Consider the following 8,813-nt stretch of genomic DNA (forward strand, 5'->3'; position numbering starts at 1 on the left):
CTTTATACTAGTGACTAGATAATACAGGAAGGATTCTGTGATGTTTCTCCCTGCTTTAACAAACAGAATAAAACCCTTGAACTTTAGAGTCTGAGGCTGGACAAGAGTGAACTTTTCATGGACTACGTTTCTGTCTCAGAATCATAAAATCATTTAGGTTGGAAAAGTCTTTTAAGATCATCAAGTTCAACCATGTAACCGAATTCCAGCCATGTAGCCATCTTCTCCCAAATACTCCATGCCTGTATCTTGTGTTAATACCGTTGCTGGAAGTTTGGTCTTCCCTCTTAAAGAAGCATAAAGACTTTTTGTTGGCATGGGTATAGATTCACCATTTCTACTAAAGTTAAACAAGGTGCTAAATACCTCACTATAGAAGGTTATCAAATAAATATTGTCACTGTAATTACACTCAGACCTGACTTCCACATCATTTAGCCTGGTATGAGAAGGAAAAATTCAGTAAAACATATGAAAGCATTGGTGGAGCGATTCTCTCCATTATGTTTTTTTCAAGATGTATCATAAATTATTTCCTTCATGAAGCATTTGTATTTTATTATTTTAATTCATTTGTCATATTTCATTATTTATAATTACAACAAAGCTCTTTCTTTTAAATTAGTCCTTCAGAGTACTTTGGAGCTGATCACTTGCTTTTTCTTGGTTCTTTAAAACACTACTGGGGATCAACAACATAAGAGTAAATTCAGGTGAGGAATCAAAGTCTCTTGTGAGGATATAAAGGAAATGGTGATGATTCCCAGCCAGCCTGAATGACCAGAACCTCTAGGATGCACTGTGGAGTACACTTCCTCCACTGTGTAGATCCATGCATTGTGTGGCATTACAGTGCCTCAGACACTTGGCTGATGGGTATACCGCCTGCAGACATGTATAGGAGATCACAGAACTGCCATTTGAATAAGCTGGCTGGGGAAGCTGCTTTGATGACAGGTCAAAATCAAAATACTACAGAAGGGTAAATTCCTGTGGTTAAGATCTATTTGAAGAAGCTGCACCAGCATCTAGGCCTTGAATTTAGCGAGCATTCTGTCATTGCCTCAAGAAGACTTGTGGGCCTAAAAGATATTTTCAAGGACAGTGACATAACTAGAAGCCTATACATCATTTGCCTTGGTGTGATTTGGGCTATAAGTATCTAAACCCCTGTTACAGCTGGTATTTGATAAAAGAACACTTTTCTTAAGTGTTTGACTACCTAATGCTCTGATTAAGAACTTGGTTTCTAGACCTGCAACTATGAACAGCATAGAGCCTGAAAGCCTCCAAAAACATGTCCCACGCCTTTGTCTACACTGGAACTACTATTATTTGAGGAAATGGATGGCCAAAATTGATTTGTCTGAACCATGGGCAGAGTGTGCTCAGTTTTTGTTGACTTGGAAAAAAAGAAATTGGTCAAGTCATATGCCCTGCTGCATTCAGCTAGACTGAGGAAGAACCAAGAGTCCTACATGTCCTTAACAGGTAGAGCTATACCATAAACCAGGTACTTAAAACTGATCCATGACCTACTGGAAATGTAAGACACCTATTTTGCCATACTGTTACCTTTCAATTACTTGATTGCTGAGTTCCCTCTTAGTTTCTCTGCTGATCCATTTTTACTCCATTTGTGATGACCTTCTGTCTATAGCTCCTTCTTGGGAAAATTTCTTTGGGTTTACAGTAAAAGCCAATTTTGTTCATGTAGTGATACAATGGAAGTAGATGCAAACTAAGCTCTGAGAGGTGAACAATAATAGAAAAAATAGTATGCTGACTTTTGAAAATGAGAAATGAAAAATAAAATACTAGTCAAAAGGGTTCAAAAAACAAGTAGAAGAAATCAGAATGAAATAGTTCTGCTCTCCGTCAGGGAACAGCTCTGCTGTAAATTGTATTTTACTGTAAAGGTTATTCTGGGAAATTCAGGGCTGAGAATTCATACTTTAGCACCAAGAAAGTTGGTTGAAATGTTAATTAAAACCAGAATTATAAAAGACCCAGCTGAAAATAATATGATGGAGACAGATCACCATGGCTTCTGTAAAAGAAATCTGTGCCTCTGTAAGCTATTCACATTCTTTTAATTGTTGAGTGTGATAACAAAAGAGTGAATACAAGAAGATTGGAAGACATAATTTATTTGGACTTTCGCAAAAGATGACAAAATTCATCCTGTAAATCTCATGAATTAGCTAAGTTCAGTAAATAGACATGGACTTTCTTATCAACAGCTCCATGCACTCATGAGGTCTTACTGTGCTCAGTGTGGCAAGAGCTAAGAAACTTACAATAATTTTCTTATACTGCTCCACTTCTGTGGTGGTACCCCAGCCAACAGAGCAAACTATTTAACAAAAAGGTGAAACACTGATTTACACAATTACAAGGTAATTGTGCTTGTATTATCTTTACCTAGTTTTTATCGCTTTGCTATATCTGCTTGTTCTTCTGAACAAAAATTACCTATTTTTTTTTCACCCCTGAACAGTCTCTATCTCTTGAATCTGTCATCATACAAGCTTTTTAATTCTTAGAATAATTTTGTTCATCTGCCTCTACTTTTGTTAGCAACTTCAGCAACTAATTACAATTTTGGGCAAAAAAAGTCTTTGTTCAAGATCCTCATTCTTTATGCAACAGTGCCAGAACACCCAGAACACAAAACTTCCCAGAGCTGTTCCAGGAAAAAAAAAGTAAAATGGAGCCTTGGGTGACATGGTTTCGTGTGAGATGTCCCTGCCCATGGTAGGGGGGTTGGAACTGGATGATCTTAAGGTACTTTCCAACCCTAACTATTCTGTGATTCTATGAAAAACCAAGCTTAGTATTCCTATAATGTTAAAAAACCTTCAAAAGATCAAATTGAGAAAGAGAAAGAGAGAAAGGGAGAAGAAGGAGAAAGAAGAAGAGAGAGAAAGAGAGGAGGAGAAGAAAGAAGAAGAGAAAGAAAGAAGGAGAAGGAAAGAGAGTGAGAGCTTTCCAGTGAATTCTGTTTTCCAGATTAAAACCAAAATGAAAAAAAAAACCTCAACAAAACAAAAAACCAAAAAACCAAAACCAATAAACCCCTCCCCCCCAAAAAAAAAACAAACAACCAAAAACAAATCCAGAAGAGATGATATTGTTTGATTTAACAAAAGGAAGATTGTCCTCAAGAGAAACACTGAAAACAACAGAAGTCCCCCATACAGATTCATTGGCACCAAAGGACTCAGTCAATTAGGAACAGAGCAGATACTTTTTATCTCAGGGACATCAAACTGATTTTACCTGGCTTATTTTCCAGCATCCTGGTCCCTGCTGTGGCCCACATTCACCCAGCGTAACTAAATAGGGACAGCATAAGCCTAACCCATATTGACATACGTACACAGTATTTTTCCCTGTGACCTAGAATTGTGCATACCTGGTACTTTGGGAGCCTGCATGGATTCAAAAGCAAGATAACTTTGTTCCTGAGCTGTGATACTAAAACTAATAAACTCAGCTGACAGTTGGAGATGGCGCATCTGTATAGCACAGCAGCAGGCCATATGGCTTAGCACTTCAGGTCAGCATTAGCTCAAGGCACTCTTCTTCAGCACAGTTTGATGTGCTTGTAGATTTCTGGGAGGTCTGGGAATGTGTGAAAAAACTCTGTAGGCTCAGTTTGTCTTAAAGGCTGCAAGTTTTCCTTTTCTGCTTAGCCTCTCAGATCTTCTTCTTATTCAGGAGAGTCCTTAGCCTGCAAAGAGAGTGCATGTCCTTCACCTTGTCCTGAAAATAATTCTGATTCTTATTTAAATCCACTAGTAATGCTGTCTCTGGCTTTGTTTCCTCTCTAAATCCCAAACAGGAAACTTGTCTTGCCTATGAAAATCTACGGAACAAAACCTGCCAAAATATGTTTGGCCTCTTTAAAACAAGCTTTTAAAATCACTGTACCTGAAGTTATCAGGTGAGATTCCCAGCTAGCATAATTCAGTTTACGAGTAGGGAGACAACTGCTGCTAGCAAAGTCTTCGACCCATAATTTTTCTAGGAGAGGTATTTGCGTGGAGATCACAAGATGTTCTGTCCTGGAATGTCTGGAACACAGGCATCTAAGAAGGACTGGGCAAAAGAAGGCAGAAGGAATGTAAAAGAAAATGCAAAATAATAAAGAGCAACAAAAAAACATTCATGGCATATCTGTTTTTAATTTTTATTCTTAACAGATCTGGGTTTCTGGTAGGCTATTCTGGTTATGACTAAACTAAATCTTCAGGGGCACTTTTGGTTTGTACAGACAGAAAAAGTTCAGCACTTACATGCTTTTTAGCTCTTAATGTTTGCTCGTTTGTGAAGCTGAGTGAAATTTTTCAGCCTTTTTTTTCTTTTTTTTTTTTTTTTTTGCAACAGAGGCAGAAATATAGCAAAACATTTTGCAAAATTGTGTTAATTTTGTTGGGTGCTTCACTTTGAAAATAATCTTGTAATTTTCTGGCAGAATCAAATGTTTCCTTTTGACATTTTTGCAAGTGAAGCATTTCAATTATTTCATTTGAAATGACATTCCATTTTGAAATTTCCTTTCAATTTTTTAAGAAAAACAGTTTTGAATGGTTTGAACCCACATAAAATATTTCGGGTTGCATCACTTTTGCAGTGTTTCATGAAACTAAACAAGAAAATTGTTTTCAATTTGATCCAAAACAAACCTTTTCTTTTTTAAACTACCAATGAACCAAAATCCATTTTTTTGTCTTATTCAACCTATTTGCTTAATCAAGAATTATTAAGGAGTTGTTAACTAACATAGTTTTCCTGATTCTTCATGCACCTTTTAAATGCAGTTTTATGCTACAGATGGAATTCAATTAACTGCTTCACAGAATTTCTATCACTCATGTATCTCCAGTGCTGAGGAGCAAAACTGGGGGTCACTTTTGGTTCCAAACCTCGTGAGAGGACAGACAGGGCTTTAATGATGATCTAGACTTTTTCCTTACTGTGAGCTCCCTAAAGAGACCAAAGGGTCTTTTAAACTCAAAAAGACAATTTGTACAGAATAGAAATGAGAATGTTTAACTTTATAAATAAAGAAACGTTTTCTCTCTATGTAAGGACAGAAAAAAAAAAAAGAAAAAAGTTTCTAAACAGCTTCCCCCCTCTCTCCCTGTGTGGTGTTAGGTGGGTACTTGCTTCCAGGTTTGGTTTCAGTCAACTCAGTGACTTTCTGGGTTGCAGCAAGCTCCGCACAGTCCTCTCTGATTCTAGGAAGATTTCTTCCTGTTGTCAAGGGAGCCTGGCTGAGCATATGTTCCCTGCTCCTTTCAAGAGCCTGTCCATGAACAGCAGGCTCCCATCTTCTCACTAGGACTCCCATTCTCTTCTCTTCTCCCACTACACCCTGAAGCCCTGGAGCTTCTCCTCTCCTCCTCCTCCTCCCACCCAGTCTTTAAGCATACTCATCTGCTCTCCAGGGAAAGGAGGAATCTCTGCTCCCTCCAGGGGGTCCATCTGACCTAGTCACTCCCTTTTTAAAGTAACATGACATACAACAGAGAACAAAAAAATAAACCAGATGCTGTCCAAAACAAACCTATTCACATGCCAGAACTGAAAATCAACACATCTCCCAGGCTTGGTCTCTCAAACCCCTATCATGTGGAAGCTTAGGCCCTCCAGCTGTTTGTTCTCTGTGTATGGAGCAATGAGACCATGTTCTGGTAACTTCTTCACAAACTGGCCAAGTGCAGTTGTAGTTACCGGATTTTTTGATCCAAAGCTTTTACCCGTTTCCAGATTGCAACTTGCTCAGTGCACTTTACATGAGACATTAAAACAGAGGGAGTAAATCCAAGGTGGTTTAAATCAAGGTCTCATGCTCATGAAAATAGCAAGGGCTGCACGGACAACAGTATCTAACATGGTGGTTCTACGGGTTGCCTAAAAATCCTTGTGCTACTGTGCAGGGGCTTTGATAACCATGCTGGACTTCTTTATGTACAACTGTCTTTTCCTTATCATCCCCCAAAACTGTGCTAATTGCTACTGCCTAGGTAGTAAGCCAGATCTAAGTTCTCTGCAGCAGCCTGATAAAAGTCTGAGAGTACCTTGGTATCTCCATGGCCAATGGGTGACTTCGGCTGGTAATTTATGGCAGAATTAGAGAGAGAGCAGGGTGAAGTTGAGAAACATTTTCAACATTTTTACTGCTGTATCTCACTGTCTTGCTATGTTCAGGTGTTTTATTTTCCTTCATGGAAGATTAATGGAACTGACTGATGATGGTTTCATGCAGTTTAAAGCCAGAAAGGATTATTAGATCATCTTAGCCTGACATCCCGTGCATTACAGACCATAAAGGGTATATGCACATGACATGGTGCAGTGCCGCACAGAGATACCCATGCTACCTCTGAACAAATTAGCTCAGCTACAGGAAGCAATAAAGCTGCATTAGGCTGGGAGCAGTGCTGAAAGCAGTGCAGCAAACATAGTCCAGGTAGGCCAGCTCCTGGCTGCAGCTGTGCTGTCTCCAATACCTGAACTGTCACTGACAGAAGTGGCTCAGGCACTTCTAATAAAATCCCTCTACCAAGCAAACTAGTTAGATTTAGACATTTCGGTTTTTAGGGATGTTAAGCTGCATGTTGCAGCAGACATCAGAAGACCGCTGCATCACTGGCTGGAGGGAGATTTCTCCACTAACTCCTGGCACCATTGTTACGAGGAAAGCAAAACCCTGTTAAATCACTGCCTGGTCAGAGGATCTCATGGGATGACCCACACCAGTGGAGCCTGGCTCCTTCTACTGGGTTACCCCTGGCATAAGCCCATCTGTACCTGTGGTTTGTGTGGAGGGCCCTAGCAGTGCATATTTTTGTCTTAAGGGTCCTGTTTAACTAGCCTCATAGCTAGGATTTGACACTTAAGGTAGTGTACAAAAGGGAGACCACCTCTCTGCTTCCACTTGATTTTTCTTGACTTAGATTTTGTGGATTACATCAACTGTTTATTTTTTGCCCTAGAATTGCACTGGTAGGTGAAGTAGTTAACCCCCAGTACCTTTAAATGGATCTGTTTGCCACAGTTTTCTAAACAGAGCCTTTCAGCCTGTAGGTATAATTTTCACTTTATTCACATGTATATATGTAATATATGCATCTTATTAAATGATTTGGGGGGTGTGGGGTGTGTCAGCTGTGGCATTTTAAGCAGATTATTTGAGTCATTCTTGATGATCCTCTTCATTTTCTACATCACTAACCCCTGCATTATCTACAAAACTTATTAACAAAACTTTTTACCGTCTTTAGATGATTTGCCATATGATAAAAAGAAATCCCTAAAAGACTTCCTTAGAAGCAGGACTACCTGGTCCAAGATCTTTCAGTGAACTAGTTTTAACCTGATCTGTTTAGTCTCTGTCAATTTTGAAGTATCTTACGCTCTGGAGAAATTCATGTTTATTATGGTGGCACACACTGATTAAACTTGTAATCTTGATGAAAATAGTTGTTTGGCAACAATTCTTTCACCCCAGCTGATCTGTAAATAGAATCCTAAATTTAGTTAAACCAAGTTGGGTGAACCTTCTGTCAGAAGTGTATTGGTACAGAAAATTTTTCAATACCTTGAAAATTCCACATTTTTCATATATTTACTAAAGCAGAATAGTGATTGTTCAAAAGTCTGTGATTAGTTTCTATAAGGCTTTTGAACGTAAAGTATTCTCATAAGATATGTTAATTTGAAACTACACCATTTTAGTATATGTCTCCTCATGTGCTATCCTTCGAAGGTGGTAACACTCACTACCTGGCACTTTATTGAATGCGTTCGGTATAGTGTTGTTAAAATGACAATCCTGAAAATATCAATGGAACATATGTGTGTAGCTACAGCTAGCAATCTAGAACAAGCATACATAACCTAGGGTTTTATTTTGTTCTCTGCATTTAAATTCCTTTTGTTATTATGTATTGTTGTAGCCATGGTTATTTGAGGATATATTTAGTGCAAATTTCGCAGGGAGAGAGGACATTTTTACTAAATTAACAGACGTAACTGGAAAAAACAGACAAGCTTTTGGACATACAGTCCTTTCTTCTTGCTGAGTGTATTTCAACTTGTAGCTTATGATATTTTGTTATTTACTCCAATTTTGCATTAATATTTTATACTCTATTTTCTTTTCAATCTTCTTTTAACTAGGACAGCTTCTTGCTGAGTATAATTTGTTTTATTTGTGAACCATGCTTGGGAGTATCCAGGACTTTTTTTTTTTGATAGTTCCCATATTTTGCCAATACTTAACACTTAAAATATGTGATATACTAATGACTGTTTCAGTGTACAATACACCAAAACTTAGTCTGCACTAACTTCAAATATATATATGCATATAGGTTGGTGATATGTTCTCTCTGCACAAGGTATATACAGTCAGGTCATTCTGTCTATACCTAGAAAACCATTCCTTTATGGTAGCAATTAGCTGTTAGTTCATTTAAATAAGATCAAAAACTGAGTTATCTTTTTTGAGTTCAAGAGTTTCTGCATAAAGATATTACCATTTATTATTTTTAGAAATTCTGGAAAATTTGTGATGCATGAGATGATGAGCAAGCATCTTCCAGGATGAAGTCACCCCTATTAAAATTTTTTAGCTTTGTTACACATTATGGGCAGATGTTAAAAACCAGTACAAGCTGTTATATACTGAGTAGGTTTTCTATTGTGGATTCTACAAACAGGCCAGTATTTCTTTTTTTTTTTTTTTTGCTATGTAGATGTTTCATCCATAACATTTGCCTCCCATTCTGAGCTATCAG

This window comes from Psittacula echo (assembly GCF_963264785.1).
Source record: "Psittacula echo genome assembly, chromosome: 2".
NCBI lineage: Eukaryota > Metazoa > Chordata > Aves > Psittaciformes > Psittacidae > Psittacula > Psittacula echo.